This window comes from Scleropages formosus, chromosome 24 (genome assembly GCF_900964775.1).
Source record: "Scleropages formosus chromosome 24, fSclFor1.1, whole genome shotgun sequence".
Taxonomy (NCBI): Eukaryota; Metazoa; Chordata; class Actinopteri; order Osteoglossiformes; family Osteoglossidae; genus Scleropages; species Scleropages formosus.
In genome coordinates, this window is record NC_041829.1 from 20269479 (window position 1) to 20284714 (window position 15236).

Here is a 15236-nt window from a genome sequence, read left to right on the forward strand (position 1 = left end):
TGCGTCGGGCCTTTTGGTTACCGCCAACTTTCACCGCATATTCTGCACTATAATAAAACAAAGTGATAACATTAGAAAGAAGGGAAAAAAAAAACTTATTTTTATTTCTTTTTTTCTGTGCTCTGACACACCACTCAACTCGAATGCAAACTCTCGCAGCTTTTACATTTGCACATGTTCTGAGATGTCATTTCTTTCCATTGTCTTCAGTGGCGTGTGCAGAAGAAAGACGTTTGTAATGGGCAGAATAATGCGAATCTTTTGAGAGCCAGGGTCTCGCCTGCTGCTCTGACACGAGCGAGCGTTTAAAGGAATCCTTCAAATTATTTCCCCCATGCAGACTGGAAACCTTGCGCTTTACTACACCCGATAAATGAGCGAACGCAAAGCGGACAGTCGGGGAGAAGGGGGTCTCCGAGCCGGAGAGCAGCTTTCAAAGTCCAGCCTTGTGCCGTTCGAACTTAGAAGTGACATCAAACTATTTTTTTTCTTGCTTTGAAAATAAAAACTCCTGGTTTTCAGCATGTCTTGGGGAGCACTGAAAACTCCACACAAATAAAGAAACACTGACAGTTTTCTGCTTGTGGTGTTTTTTATGGCGAGCCGAAAACAACAGACATAAAGCGCTTGTGAGAAATTTCACGTTGCGGCGGTAAGGCGTTAACGACCAAAATTAGCACGGTGCCGAGAGCCCGGAGCAGGCGTTGTTTACATCAACATGATGGAACGGCGCGGGATGACAAACGCTTTCTGCCCCTATCTATTAAGGAACAGATGTTTATTACCTTTAAGTGCGGACCGAACAAAAACAAAAAAGGTGTTTTATGTAAAAGAACTTCAAAAATCAACAAACACTGGCAATCGTGGCCTAATAAAAATAAAAGATTAGCGTTGCTCATCATCAATCAGAGTTTCGCGCTCAGTCTCAGCGGACGCGCACGTTTCCCGCGGTACTGTAATTTACCTCGTCCTGATGGTTATTTGCGCCACAGTTGCTAGGAACGGGGGGAACATTTCCGTCTACGTACGCATCACCTAGCTAAGACGTCCCACACGCACACGCGCACACACACGCACACGCACACACACACACACAGACAGACAGACACAAACACAGCCTCAAAAACAGTGACATACGCCGAAGCCCTCTGAAAGCACCAGAAGCAGAATCTGCTGTCAGAAATGTTTTCATATGTGCAGAATATTTAATTGGGGTTTCACTGAACAGAAGTGTCACACCTGGTTATCGAGACGCTTTCCCCCCCAATTAGATGCTCCTAGACATTTGAAGAGGCCTCACAAGGAAGATTTTGAAGTGACATGTGAACTTTTAAAGGAAATTAGTTCTTCACACGAGTGAAATGTGATGGTTACTTAGCAATGCTTAACTCGGAATACTCGTCTTTGAAGTGTACATTTGACTTCGCCCTCCTATGAAGACTCCTGTTTTCCGTACTCTGTCGTCTTTAGCTACCAAGATCACAGCAGAGACGAAAAGTAATTGTGACTCGGAGAACGTGAAGGAAAAGCTGAGGTGTCTAAATAATGAGCTTTCTTCTGAATAGCTGATGTGCTCGGGGTGGATGTGGACTGAAACGTGCTCGCTCACACACACACACGCGCACACACACGCACACACATGCACACACACACACAGTAACAGCTGTGATTACTGGATCCATTGTGTGGTACTACATCATTATAATACTGTAACGCTACGCACTGGTTCGAGCTGGGGCACTTTTCCCCTGCGCTGACACGCTGGTGACAGCCGCCTTCCAAAGCGGCACAGCCTGCCACGCGGTCCGAGGCTGCAGTCGGAGTCTGAAGGGAGGACTTTTGAAAAGCATGAAAAGCAAGTTTTGCTCAGCAGGGGTTCAACGCGCCTCATATTGCGTAACAAGTTGAGATAACTGGGAAAGGTTCACGTGGCGAGGCGCGTGTAACAGGACGCGGGGCCGAACATCATCCATCAATGCATCTTACAAGAAAGCGCTCGTGCAATCAGAGCCACTGCGATCTGGAGGAGGTCCAAGCAGGACGACGTATCACGAGGTGTACTAGAGGACGCGCCCGGCACAGTGCGCTCTCGCTCTCGCCCTCACGCACGCACGCACGCACGCACGCACGCACGCGCTAAGGACCGTTTCAGGCAGAGGTTCTTAAACTTTCTTTGGCCACAGGGCCCTTTGAGAACCTGGTGAAAACTACGAACGCTGTCAAAGAAAAATGTCCAAAAATAAATTGAGTTAAAACACCGGAAAGAATTCGTTTCACGGAAACAGGAAGCCTTCACGGAGAATTATGCGACGGATGATAACAGCGTAGTAGTAGTATTTTAACTTGTTCGGCCAGTCTTATTTTCAGTGCATGCCAGCGCATTATGACGCCCCCGAAGCCCATCCACAGACACCCAGAGGGTTCATGGACCACAGGTTAAGAGAGCCTGGAGAAACTGTATTGGGGGAAAACGGTGACAAGTGCTGATTTTATGGAGACGGATTATTTCTACCACGCCAGCGCCGCCATGTTTAAGCGGCGATACTCGCTGAAGCGCAGAGCTGTCGACGATTATCCTTTCGGAAAACGTGTTACTTCTTCCTCTCGCGGTAAATTAAATGGCGTGTCTACTTTTGGAACTTAAGACAAATCTGAACATTTTCAGCGGGCCTTTCGGATCGTAATAACGAACGTGTTTAACATACTTTACGGCTGCCAGGCTCAGATCCCTTAAATACTCGAGCGAAGATTTACAGCGCCGGTCGTTCAAAGCTAGCAGAAAACACACGGCGTCTTTTCTGCTCTCGTGATTGTGCACCATATAATAAGCATTCCGCGCAGTCAGTGAAGCCCTGTGGGAACAAAGGACAGTTTGGTCATTTTGGTCAGCATCAAAACGATGAGTCACGCTATCAATACGTGCGGCCGATCGTGTCCAGAAATCAATGACGCATCGATTACGCAATCAACGTCCACAATAGGGGACCCGCATCCTTCATGCTTTTGTTTCGGAATAATAACACAGAAGCGCCGGACTATTCTGGTGTGAAATTCGAGGTTTGCCGATACGGTCTGCGGCAGCGTTTCTTGTTCGACTGGAAAGCGCCGATAACGGGAAGGCCTCAGCAGTCAGTTCATCACCTCCACCTTGCAGGAGAAGGACTCCTGAAGGTGAGCGGCCTGACGACAGCCGGGGAATAAAAGAGACAAAGGCAGGTTAAAAAAATTAAATAAAAAGTAGCTGTCCTAAACTGTAATTGCACTCCTTCGCTGAGCATGCTTTCAGATATATAAACGTGATTTACTATCAGCTCGCAACTACAAATCAGGTCCCGAGAAACACTTGTGCTATGAAATTGTTTAATCTCATCAAGCTCTGCTTTCACAGCAGGCCATAAATCACAAAGTCTTTGTTATCATAGACCTCCATGAGTGACTCTCGGGCAGGCAATGGATCGTGGGTATATATAATCTTGACTGCACAAACAGCAGGCTCGTCGCAGCCTGAAATATTTTCATATTAGCCGCTGTGCAGCTGGTGGAACACAAGGCTATGATGGATATCTCATTTCCTACAGTCGGCATCTATTTCAAGCAAATTATTACCGCATAAATTTCTTGTCAACAGAAACGGGCAATTAATTATGTTAAAAATTTACTCATGATCACATCGACAAACTAAATAGAACCGCGAGGCAATTTTCCAGTTACTGAATATACTGCGGGTCAGTTTAATGAATAATTTTCACCTTTTACACTAACGGACGCACTAATATCTACAGCGGAGTCTCACCAAAGATTAGCTGCTGACAAACTCGCTTAAAGGATATTCACACGAACAGAAATCTGTCAACGTAACAATACAGCTATGTTCAACGCAGGTTCCTCAATGCACATTTAGTGTGAGAAAAACCACCACCGTGTAACTTTTGGCCTAGGCCCTTGGCGTTTTCTGTAACTTCCTCAGCAAGTAAAATAAAGCATTTTATTAGCGTGAGTGAATAATCGAAACTAAATTCGAAAGCAACACTTGGGCAAGAAACGTCAAGTTACAGAACAGACTAAAACTTCTCCGTTCCGAATCCACTTGCAACTCGCAATATTCTTCCCTTTGAAACAGAACCTTGAAATATTATCCAAAATCAAATACGATATTTCAATAGCCGTAGCCAGAATTAACTAAATAACCCTTTAGTTGAAAAGGGTGAATAATTAGACTGTTGGTACTAATTACCGTACCAAAACACAGGCTTGTCCTTCAAAGTCCTCTCCCCAGACATCACTTGGACTGGCCCCTCCTTACAGAAGCAGGTGGGCGCAAAGTGCCCCGCGCCTCTTTTGTTCTCGAGACGGAATAGCGAGCACTAACACTCGGGGTGGACAAAGGAGTTTGTAGGGAACACTTACAAAAGGGGCTTGTGTAAGCCTGTGCAGAGGAGTGGCTCCGAGTGGGTGCTTTTCAGGAGCTCGCAGCGGCCACGTAACGCACTCTACAGGGGCGCGATGAGCATGTGCGCCAAAGGGATCCGACAAAAACCAAGCTCTGAGTGGGCACCACAAGGAGTCATCATTAATTTTAAAACTACAATGGCTAGTGCCACCCCCACCTCAGCTACCTGCATTTCATGGGAAGACCGTGTGCCGTTTGCCTTTCAGCTGTAACTAAATAAAAATGATAAAACTATTAGCAAAGAGCACACAAATTACACCGGGTGGGGGTGATCTGTCCCAGTAGCAAACCACTTAACAGTTTACCATCTTTACACATTTCTCGTCAATACTCTTCTTAATATTTGCACATAGTAACTTCATATTGCATACCTTAGTTAACTGTGCATTGTTTGTTCTGGTCTAAAATATTACCAGCATTGGTTCTACTAACAAAGAACACAATTATAAAGATATTTCCTTATGAAATTAATGTTTTATCTTCTAATCTAGTTAAATGTGAATGAAAAGAATATACGAGACATTTATGATTAATGCACGGAGTTATTTTATGTTTTATTAAGTGCTTCCGCAATATCTTTCAAAAGACAAAAAATGCCCGAAACTTTTCTCCCCAAGAGGAGAAGCTCAGTTTGTGTCAGGATGTATTTTGTATTACAGAAAATTCCTCTTTAAAATGTAGGAGTTCACTCCACATGCAAAGAGAGGGCTTCTTGCTGAGACACATTTAACATTTTAGTTTAATTTATACAAGTTTTATTTTAGTACAGATGCATTTGGATTTAATGGAATAAAATGCGCTCCCCTTCCTTCGATTGAATGCATTTCTTCATACTGCGCTGTGATTCATTGTTTATCGTTCTCGCAGTCTCTCCTCTGATTAAGCATAACGAATTGGTTGTACTTCAATTACTCTTGAATCTGTCCTTCAGTGAGATAAATTAGAGCAATGTTTGCCAGGACCCTCGTCTTCGTTTTTTTGTTTATCTCCACTCGTGACAAGCCAAGGGACGAGGCATCTGTTTCTACTATGTCTGTAAAGTACATCTTCGGTCAAGTTAGCTTTCTCTCCGACGATCCCGTGTCACAGAAGCCCATCGGAGGCGCTCCGAAACATTCTTGCGTTGCCTAATAAATTAGACACTATTTGTTATCCGTGCTCCTTTACGCCCTGTAATGGTGACACATTTGTGGTGAATTAAGAGCGGCTTTATAAACTAGGCTAAGAGCCAGTATGAGCCCCTGCCTTCATGTGAATGTTTTCAGTCTCCCCTGGTCCTCTGGCCCGGTGCTAAATCACAGCAACTGTCAAGGAGCACTAAGCTAGTGTGCGTCATTGGGGAGGGTAGGAAGTGCAGGGTATAATTCTGTCCATCAGCTTAATTTATGATATCAGTAGCTTTGTAATAGTGTGCCATAAGTTATGGGAAGTGACACGTAGGAATTCAGGCTGAAGGCAAAGTGTTCATCAGACTTTGGGCCCTGTCTGCCTTCGTCTCCGGAGAGCTCCCTTATTTACACAAAGAACTCCCGAACCCCAAAGTGTTTTATTTTCCTGTTTGGGCACCAGCAATATTTCGTGGACATATTTACACTGCACAACAATCCCTCTGAAGGCTTTTGGCAGGAAAGAGGGCTTCAGCTAAATAGGAAGTGAACCCTCTTGCCTATTGTGGCACCGAACGCCAATACAAAGGCATCTGCCGGGCTTGGTCTGCAAACAGTATGTCTGGCGCCTCGTCCTTTCCATCGAGCATAAATCAGAGCAGGCGATTCAAAGGACGCATCTGGCAGGCCTTCGGACGGGAACAGATCTCTGGCAGCGGCGAAATTAAGTCCGTCACCAAATCAAACATATGGTGCAGTGATGTATTTATTTAAGCACATTTCTACGCTACAGGTTGGGCGACGTGATTCGCATCCCGCTGCTCTCAGTGGCTGATATGCAGGGATAGGTGAGAGTTAAAGTTTGTTTTTTGTACACTTTTTTCAAAGTATATCACAAAACTTAGAGCAGAAAGGTTCACAAAGCATCATCCCTACAGGAACTCTGCTCAGTGTATGATCGAGACTTCACGAGGTTCTTGCAAACCAAACTCTGTGTATCTATTGAGAACATATTGAGCAGAGCAGAAAAAAAGGCTATTTGCCGATACGTGCCGCCCAGTACCAGCCAAAAGTCTGCGCAGACTGGCTATAAACACACTTTTATTATTGAGAATGTGTGAAGTCATGGGGGGGAAAAAATGGTCTCTCTAAGTCTTGGATTCCTCAAGTCACCCGTTGCGCTAATAACAGCTTCACATCCAGCGCAGCACCAGCAGGTAAACCCAAACTTTAAACCGGTACTGTTTCAATCACATAACGTTCTTGTCCATAAGTACTCTGAGATGGGCATCATAGGAGAACATTTGCAAATTTCATCACGGTGTAGGAGCACTGCAAGTTCCCTAATGGGCAAAGCCCAGTTGTGCGATTTTAGCACATAAAAATATAGATAACAGACTGTTCGGCTCGCCACATAAACCAAAATAAAGACAAATCCGTAGATTTTAATCTGCACTCTCAACATTTCATTTCAGTGGTGCTAGCACATCTTAATGGAACTTCCACTGGGCCATAAATAATTGAGCAATGGAAAAAATCTAAAGGATGTAGTGCAATAATTTCCAAAGGAGCCCATCTGTCCCAGCATCCTCCTCGGCCGTACCGTATGTACCCTCGTCTCTCCTCATGCTGCCATTCGTCCCTTCAGTGAAACAATTGCTCGGAAACACCGCGGCTAACAGAAATAAACTCCCCGCAATACAATTAACAAAATCTCAACGTTAGTGTGTTGCGGTAGCCTGGAGCGGTAAGAAACCAGAAGTTGTGGCAAATCCCAGCAGTGACAATATAATCATTACACTTCCTTAAATTCATGTATAAATGATTTCACCCTCCATTCCAAATCCACACATTTTTTAACTTTTCATGTGAATGGCTTTTTTGTAAGTAGGCCCCTCGTAATTTGCATGCTTTTGCTGGGAGGCAGCTTCCCCTGATATGTTAATAGCAGGGTACTTAAGTGCTAAAAGATTAACATAAAACCCTCTGCAAACAAGCTAATAGTTTATGATAATTCTTGCATGGCCTTTGTCAGTCTATCACTGCATTGCCCCCAGCAGTAATTCTATCAATGGGCTGTAAAATATCATTTAAACAAGTTAATTTACACATATGACTATTAGTAGAATTCACATTCAATTGAAGAACACTTGCTTAATATCAATCCAGGGAAATTGAACTATAATTAAACTACTTCCTTTTATGAACCTATTCATTATAATATTGTACAAGAGACAGACCTCAGAGTCTAACTCCTTGATACGCTGCACGCATTCAAAGTCGGTAACGGAGAAGTTCATTTCCCACCACAGGTCTAGTTTTCCTGCGTCTTTTCAAGAACATACACATGAATTAAAAAACGACACAAGTAAACACTTCTCTAAGTTAAAGAAATATGCATTACGAGTCACCATACACAAAAACGAGGGATGCAGTTCAGTCAAATTAGATTAACGTGTCAAATTCCCATTCCAGACAAACGAAAGTTTATAACACTTAAAGAACAAACTAGATTTCAGACTTGAACACGTCCTCCTTCTCTGCATATTCTTCTGTAGCGTTCCTCCTTTACTTAACTGTGACCACAAAATTCATAGTAGGGGATGCTGCTACGAGTAAAACTAGCAGTAAGTGTACTGTTGGATGGTCTACTATCAGCACCAGTGGAACCACTAGTACCAGTGACAGCGGTTGCCGTCCACTGCAGTAAAGAGCACCGGCGGTCAAGCACACGTACTTTTTCTTCATTCATACCATCCAGTTATTCCAACGGATGCGCGTTGACATGGGGCCATGGTGCTCTGGAAAGGAAAGGGCTTCAAGTGGAATATTCTGTGGAAAGGCTGCCCATCCGTAGCAGGACACACTCACCGCAGTCTCACCTCTGCTACCTGTACATGCAGGTCCCGGTTATACGAACATCACGGCCTACAGCGCAGAAACTGGGCCCACGTTCGAACCCACAACCGCAGAGCTGTGAGGTGATGACAGCACTCGTGAAGCTCCTCCTCATTAAGAAAATGTGAAAAAACTCTCAATATCAGTAACAACTATGACTTAAAGAGCAGGCAAAATCATTTGAGGTTATACAATTTTGGCTACAAACACCAGAAGACAGTAAAGGAGGGCAAAGACTTGAGAAACGACAACTTTAGGAACAAAAGAAACCTTAACCGAGCGCTAATTGTATTTTACGGCGCGTCATCCGGGGAAAGCACCGTACACCACCTCCAAGGGCCAGCAAAGGCCTTCACACAGAGCGGTGCGCGACGCACGTGTTCGGGACACTTATTCGACACACACTTCTTCTTGTGAGTCTCAAGTTGCCTGGCTACTTCCCACCTGGTGGGAACTATGTGGATGTATCCTCTCTTGTCCATGTTGGGCTGGACAGTGACAATGTGCGGTAAAACACTAAAAATGACTGCAAACAACAGGCAAAATGTAATGCGCTACTGAACGTTTCATGAAAGATTAAATTAATTACGAATGTGACAAATCTCATTTACGGGAGGCTTTCAGACGATCATAATTTAAAAAGAGCACACTTTTTCAAACCGCACTTTCTTGATGATACGGCAAATTAATGTACTCACCAACACCATCGTACAAAACCCGGAGCGTGGTTCCTCCTGAAGGTCATATTTACAAATCATCGAAACGGAATGTTATGAATATAAGAAGTGAATTACCGTGTAACCGAACAACGCGGTATTACTACGAGTGGCGGTCATCAACAAGCTTTATCGGTCACATTCCACGGAGGATAGCTACATGAAAGCATCTGGAGCAGCTCTTCAAACACACTTTATCTCTAAGCAAACATTTACCCAGAGCTGACCTAGCACTGACAGCAAGCATTCCACTTACAGTTTTTATGAGCACAAGATATGGGTGCAATAAATGGGAAGGAATAACCCTTCGTTTACTCTAAGTTCTCAAAAAAAGCCTTTCATATGCTTTTAAGCAGCTCCAAATAACAATACGATACAACAGTGCAACAGTGGAGAAACTGTGCTCCGACTTGGTCTTTTTGGCAGGTACAACTCTATCAGTAGGTGGTTAGTTACAGCTCATTTAGATTTTCAGAAATATTGATTAACATATTCTACACTGAATATAAAAGTGTAATGGACTTGAAAAATATTACAAGATATTTTGGCCATTTTTTACATTTATGTAGAAAAAGATTTTTCTTATACACGGATAATTAGCTAGAATGATTAATACCACTAATATTTCCACCACTAACTACTACTTGCTGAAGAATCGTGAAAGTCCTTCAAGAACAACGAGGACGTTAAAAAACTATTTTCCTCTTTGAATACTACTTTAAAGACATGTACAACTTGAATAATAATAACAGTGTATATAGTTATCTCTCCCTCCCAGGTGCCTCCATGTGGACACCAGCAGTCCATGGCTGCCAACAGGAGGGTGCGCAAAGGCACAGTCAACAAGATGGTTGGTTCCCTGTTACGTTTTTGGGTCGGGTTCAAGAAGGATAGAATACTTTCTCCAACGTAGCACTATTGACGATCTTTGTTTAGAGTAATTTGCACTATCTAATTAAGTCTACAGACGTAATTAACCGTGTTAATTTTTCAGCATAGTAAATCACGGTCCTGGTCACACTGATTGGTACAAGTCATTGTGGAGTGAATGATCAGAAAAAGTACATGTACATCCACTGTATATATGTGGAATTATTCTTTTTTTTATTTTTTTTATTTAGCTGATGCTTTTCTCCAAAGTGATTTACGGTGGTACAGCTACCTACAATTATCAGGCATTAAGAATTTTTACAACTAGGGTTTTTTTTTTTTTTTAACTCACGCAATTGAGGGAAAGTACATCAATTGCTCGAGGGCACTACAGTGGGAGGTCAGATTCAAACCTGCAACGCCTCCAAGCACCATGCCACCAGCTGTGGCCTACCAGACTGCGTTCATTCCTCTCGAACATGTACAGGTGAGCGGAATGGAGCCATTTGTTGAGGAGTCTGGATATTTTCCCTCTGTGTTCTCTAGACTGAGATGCCAAAAAATAAAGAAATAAAATAAACTCCCTCTGAACATCGACTTGCTGACATCACAGCTGACTGTACTACAGTGTCTGCTTTTGAGAAGGATAGTAAGGGGCTGCTGGTGTAGCAAGGCATGCTCTGAGGTTACAGCATATAACCCCAAATTCCTCATGGTGACGTTCACTCTAGAAAAGAGAGCAGCAGAGGAAGTGCTTTTTTGCCACACTATAAAAAAAAAATGTGAAAACACCTGAGCTCAGAATACAGTTCAGTGCATAGAATTTGTTGCTCTACCATTTTTTTTCATGGAATTGGCATGATTACGACTAATTGTAGATACATACATCCTAAAGGAAACTGCACATATTTTCATTTTCCCCTTTAAGTATTTTATTTTTATAATTAATTTACTGCATGTTAGAGCCAGTAGCCGGATCAAAGAAGAGTGAAGGAAAACACACACACACACACACACACACACACACACACACACACACACAGATTGCCGTCTGTGAGCTATCACTTCTTTGGTATGAGTTACACCTGTAGCACAGTGAACACACTCATTTCAGTCTATCACACCCTTACAAAATAGAGCTGGTAGGTGACGCCTGAATAGCACGAAATCCACAAAGTATTAGTCACAACAACAGTCTCTAAATCCCTCCGAAGGGCATAGCTGAGCCGACGATGTGCGGCCGGGGCCGGCCTGGTCGACAGAGCTCTTTCCTGCTGATCTCTTCAAGGGGATGAAAGTTCAGTGCTGCCCGGGATTACGCAGAACAAATACGATTTTATACATTTAAAAACAAAACGAAACAAAAAAATGCACAGAATCGGCTTTGAAGGAAACTAATCACCGCCAATTAGCCGCATTCTGTGACATCCAGTAAGGGCTCCACCAGTCCTCGGCAACGTTCAGGTTTGCCCTTGAAGACGCGTTCTTGAGCAGGCCTGCTTATATCTGTTCGTGGTTCTCACCTGGCACGGGCTGGGGGCGGTGGAGCTGCTTGTTACGGAAAAATATATTAAATAAAAAAATTGTAAAAACACTGCGGACTAAACAATGCTTGTTTTGTGCACTTTTTGTTTCAAACCACAAAATGTAGTTTTACCAAGAGCTCCAGATGTGTACTGCAGTTTAACAGAAAACCGACTCGGCGTCTTCAAGGGAACAGCTATGTCAGCGATAAGAACAAGCAAGATAATTCATTAAGAACAAGAAGAAGTAAAAATAATGAACCTGGACAGGTTTTGTAAAGGAAATGTTGTAATTTCAGCTCATCACTTCTGAAACATGTGCTAATATTGTGAAAAAATTCTTAACGTCTTCTGTATATGAAATATTTGCGTCTTAAATTCTCATTTCCTTATTTTTGAGACACTGCAAAAAACAGAATAAAACAGTCTGTTTCTTGCTTTCAGAGAGTTTAAGTAATTTAGACATACGGTAGCGCAAGGACAGATTAAAACGGGGTATTTGTACATTATTCCTTGTACAAACGACTAGAAAAAGCGAAATGTTTGTCAGTCCTGTTAGGCGAACAAAAACAAAATAGATTCTCCATTACATTTTATGAAAGAAAAAGCACCCATTCAAGAGGGGTTTCTTCTTTAACCAAGAGTGAAAAAGCAAAGGTGAAGGAAAACATCCTATTTTACCAAATTAATGATTTTAGGGTTATTTTTTAAACAGCCTTACGTTTCCATGTTTTTTTAACTCAGTAATTTAAGCTTTTGGTCCTTTTTTTCTCTGCAGAAGGTAGGACGTGCACTGCTGAGACTAAGGCAATTCAGTCCAACTAGGGGCCCCTTCAGACTCTTCTAGATCCTTATTATTCCTGCATGACAAGAATACGTTACCTGATATGAAGAGAAAAAATAAACACACAACCTACCATGTTTATGTTCTCTATATAGAGTCACTTTAGGCAGGAATACATTCAATGTCTAATAGGTGCTGTGGCCCACGACACCGCGGTACATTCACCTCACCTGTCACTCACCAACATCGGACCGGTTTAAAGCCACATGCGTTTGCTGAGTCTGTGACGTTACATTTACGTTTATTTCTGGGATGACACTTTTGCTCAAAGTGAGAGCGTTCAGCTCCTTGCACCGATTTCCCCATTTACACAGCCGGATCATCTGTAGCGTTTCAGTTCAGGACAAGTACATTGCTCAAGTGTAGTACGGAGGGAGGTCGGATTCGAACCTGGGTCAGGCAACAGCTGGAAGCACGATGCCACTCGCTGCCCAAAACAAGAAAAAGCCTTGGCTACAAAGTTAATGGGCATCAATGGGCTACTTCTCAACAAATGGGAGATGGGGGCACAGCGGTACAGCGGCTCAAGCTGGTGCCTCATGAGTCTTGAGCCGCTTGCAGTTTGGCTTTGATTCCACGTCAGGGTTTGCGGAGCCTACCTGCACCTCCCTGTGTTTGCACACCTGAATTCATGCATGGAAGACGGCACTGAGAGACCACTACTCTAGCGAGTGGTTGGTATTAGTGGCATTTGACTAGACGCCGCTTGTCATCCCAGCGACCGCTCCGAGTCTTTTAGGACAGACCGGGCTCTGGACCTGGGCCTCTGCGAAAGGGGGCAGCATTTGCTTCACTCACCTGCTGCGAGGAGAGCACCAGAGAGGAGACGCATCCCTTTTGAGAGCGGAACAGCAGCATCATGTTGACGTTCCAGGACAGCATCCAGGACGCTGCTCAGCAGGGCACTGCAACAATTAGAGAGCCGTCGTCAAAGTCAGAATACTAACAAGCCTCGTCTAGCTTCATTTATCATTCCCGAAAAAGCTCCTCCTTCCACCAGAGGAGGAAAACAACCATGGAAGTCTATCATTTTGGCAAAGCATCTTTTTTCTTTTTTTTTTTTTACATAAATCACCCAGTCTAGTGCGTGCAGACTGCTGGCCAAAAGTTTTGGAGACCCCCCCCAGTAGACCCCACCACTGCCACCAATGAAGCTGCGCACACGGATACCCATGAGCAAACTGAAACTGAATTCTCCCAAATGTTGGCACACATCATTCGTTTTAAAGACCAAGAATTAATTTGACTTGTCAGCTGTAGAGCTCAAATACAATTATCTTTTCTATCAACCAAAATATGTGTCTCTCTTGGGTGGGGGGTGGGAGCACTACAGGGGGAGTCTGGGTTGTTCCAGAACACCAGCCTGATGAGTTGGGGTGTCTGCAGTAATCATGACAGCAACATCAAAGTTGTGCTAAATGTTTTCTCTTTCGACACTTTTGGAATGGTCCCTTACACACGTAGGGCCTCCAAAATTTCTCAAAAGAAAAAAAAAAAAAAACCCTTTAACATACATTTTTGAGGCTCTTTATATGCATTTAGAGATTACAATATTTTACCTTAGAGTTGCTACACACAGCTGGACGAGTTACAATGCAGAACTGTCCATCAAATGATACATATTGCCTCTTCTCTCAAAATACATCTATTTGTGCCTTTATTGTTCTGACAATTGCTCTGAGGATTTCATGCTATTCAGGCATCAACTTTTTTTTAAAAATCTTTTTCAAACCAACAACAATTGTGAAGATATGACCGTAACAGAAATACTGCGACATCTGCTGACCCTCTTAAATCATTATTATTACTATTGTTATTATTATTGCTAGTATTTAGCTGACCTCTGTGTGCGAGGTGACTTTCAACACCAGAAATATTACCGTACTCTAAACTCCCTACAATCATTCACCCAACTGTACAAAAAAGCAACCGTACACACACACACACACACACACACACACACACACACACACACACACACACACACTGTAAGCAATTTAAAGCCACTAGTTCACCCAAAACATGTCGCTGGACTGTGGGAGGAAACACACATGAACACCGCGCCAACATGTTCACTTCGCACCGACTGAGCGGGCGACCAAACCACTGAATGGCACGGTCCGGGGGGTGCGGATGGAGCACCAGCGCTACCCACTGCACCACCTTGCACTGTCCTACACATCATGGGGGTTATGGGATTAATCAATATTGCTCCGTTGACTCTGATTGCCAGACTCGATGATGATATTCCCTACAGCTCCAGCAGGAGCACTACGTTCCTCCACCTCTGGCTGGTTGGGGGTCTCACTCGGAGAACCGTCCAAAATCAGAAGTCCATAGGTTCTCGGTTTCGGCTCTGGCGTGGTGGAATGAGCTCCCTCTCTCGCTCGGAACTGCGGAATCCCTTCCCGCACTTCTCTTTAAGAAGCGTCTACTAAATGAGTGGATGTAAATGTGAGTGCTACGCACGAGCAGTGCTCCATCGGAGCGAGAGTGCGAGTGCGTGCGATGCACAGAACCGTGCGCGAGCACCGACGTCCCTTCTTGTACAGTCCAACGTCCAGGGCGAGTCGTGGAATTCCCAGAGCTGAGTCTGCAGCCCCTTTATTTTAATCAGCTTTCATTACAGCCCTTCTGATCCTTTACTCTGCTTTGTACACCACCACTCTTCATCACCTTTATTTTGTGCCATAATTGCATGTGAAAGATCTCCCCTTTGATACTGCCTGGATGCCAAATCACTATCGAGAAGAGTGTCGAAAAGTGTCATGCGCGCCGTCTGCTTCAGAAGAGGAAGCCCGTGCACCTTGGGAAGACAAACAAGTTTTT

The 15236-nt window shown here is 43.7% G+C and overlaps 1 long non-coding RNA gene across 1 annotated transcript in view; it reads right to left on the reverse strand.

Moving 5' to 3' along the window:
• The window catches only part of LOC114909443 (uncharacterized), a 107424-nt gene that overhangs the window by 60524 nt on the left and 31664 nt on the right, over positions 1-15236 (reverse strand). The window contains exon 2 of the long non-coding RNA XR_003797319.1: positions 13206-13312. This is a non-coding gene — a long non-coding RNA (uncharacterized LOC114909443). The remainder of the gene's footprint in view (positions 1-13205; positions 13313-15236) is intronic.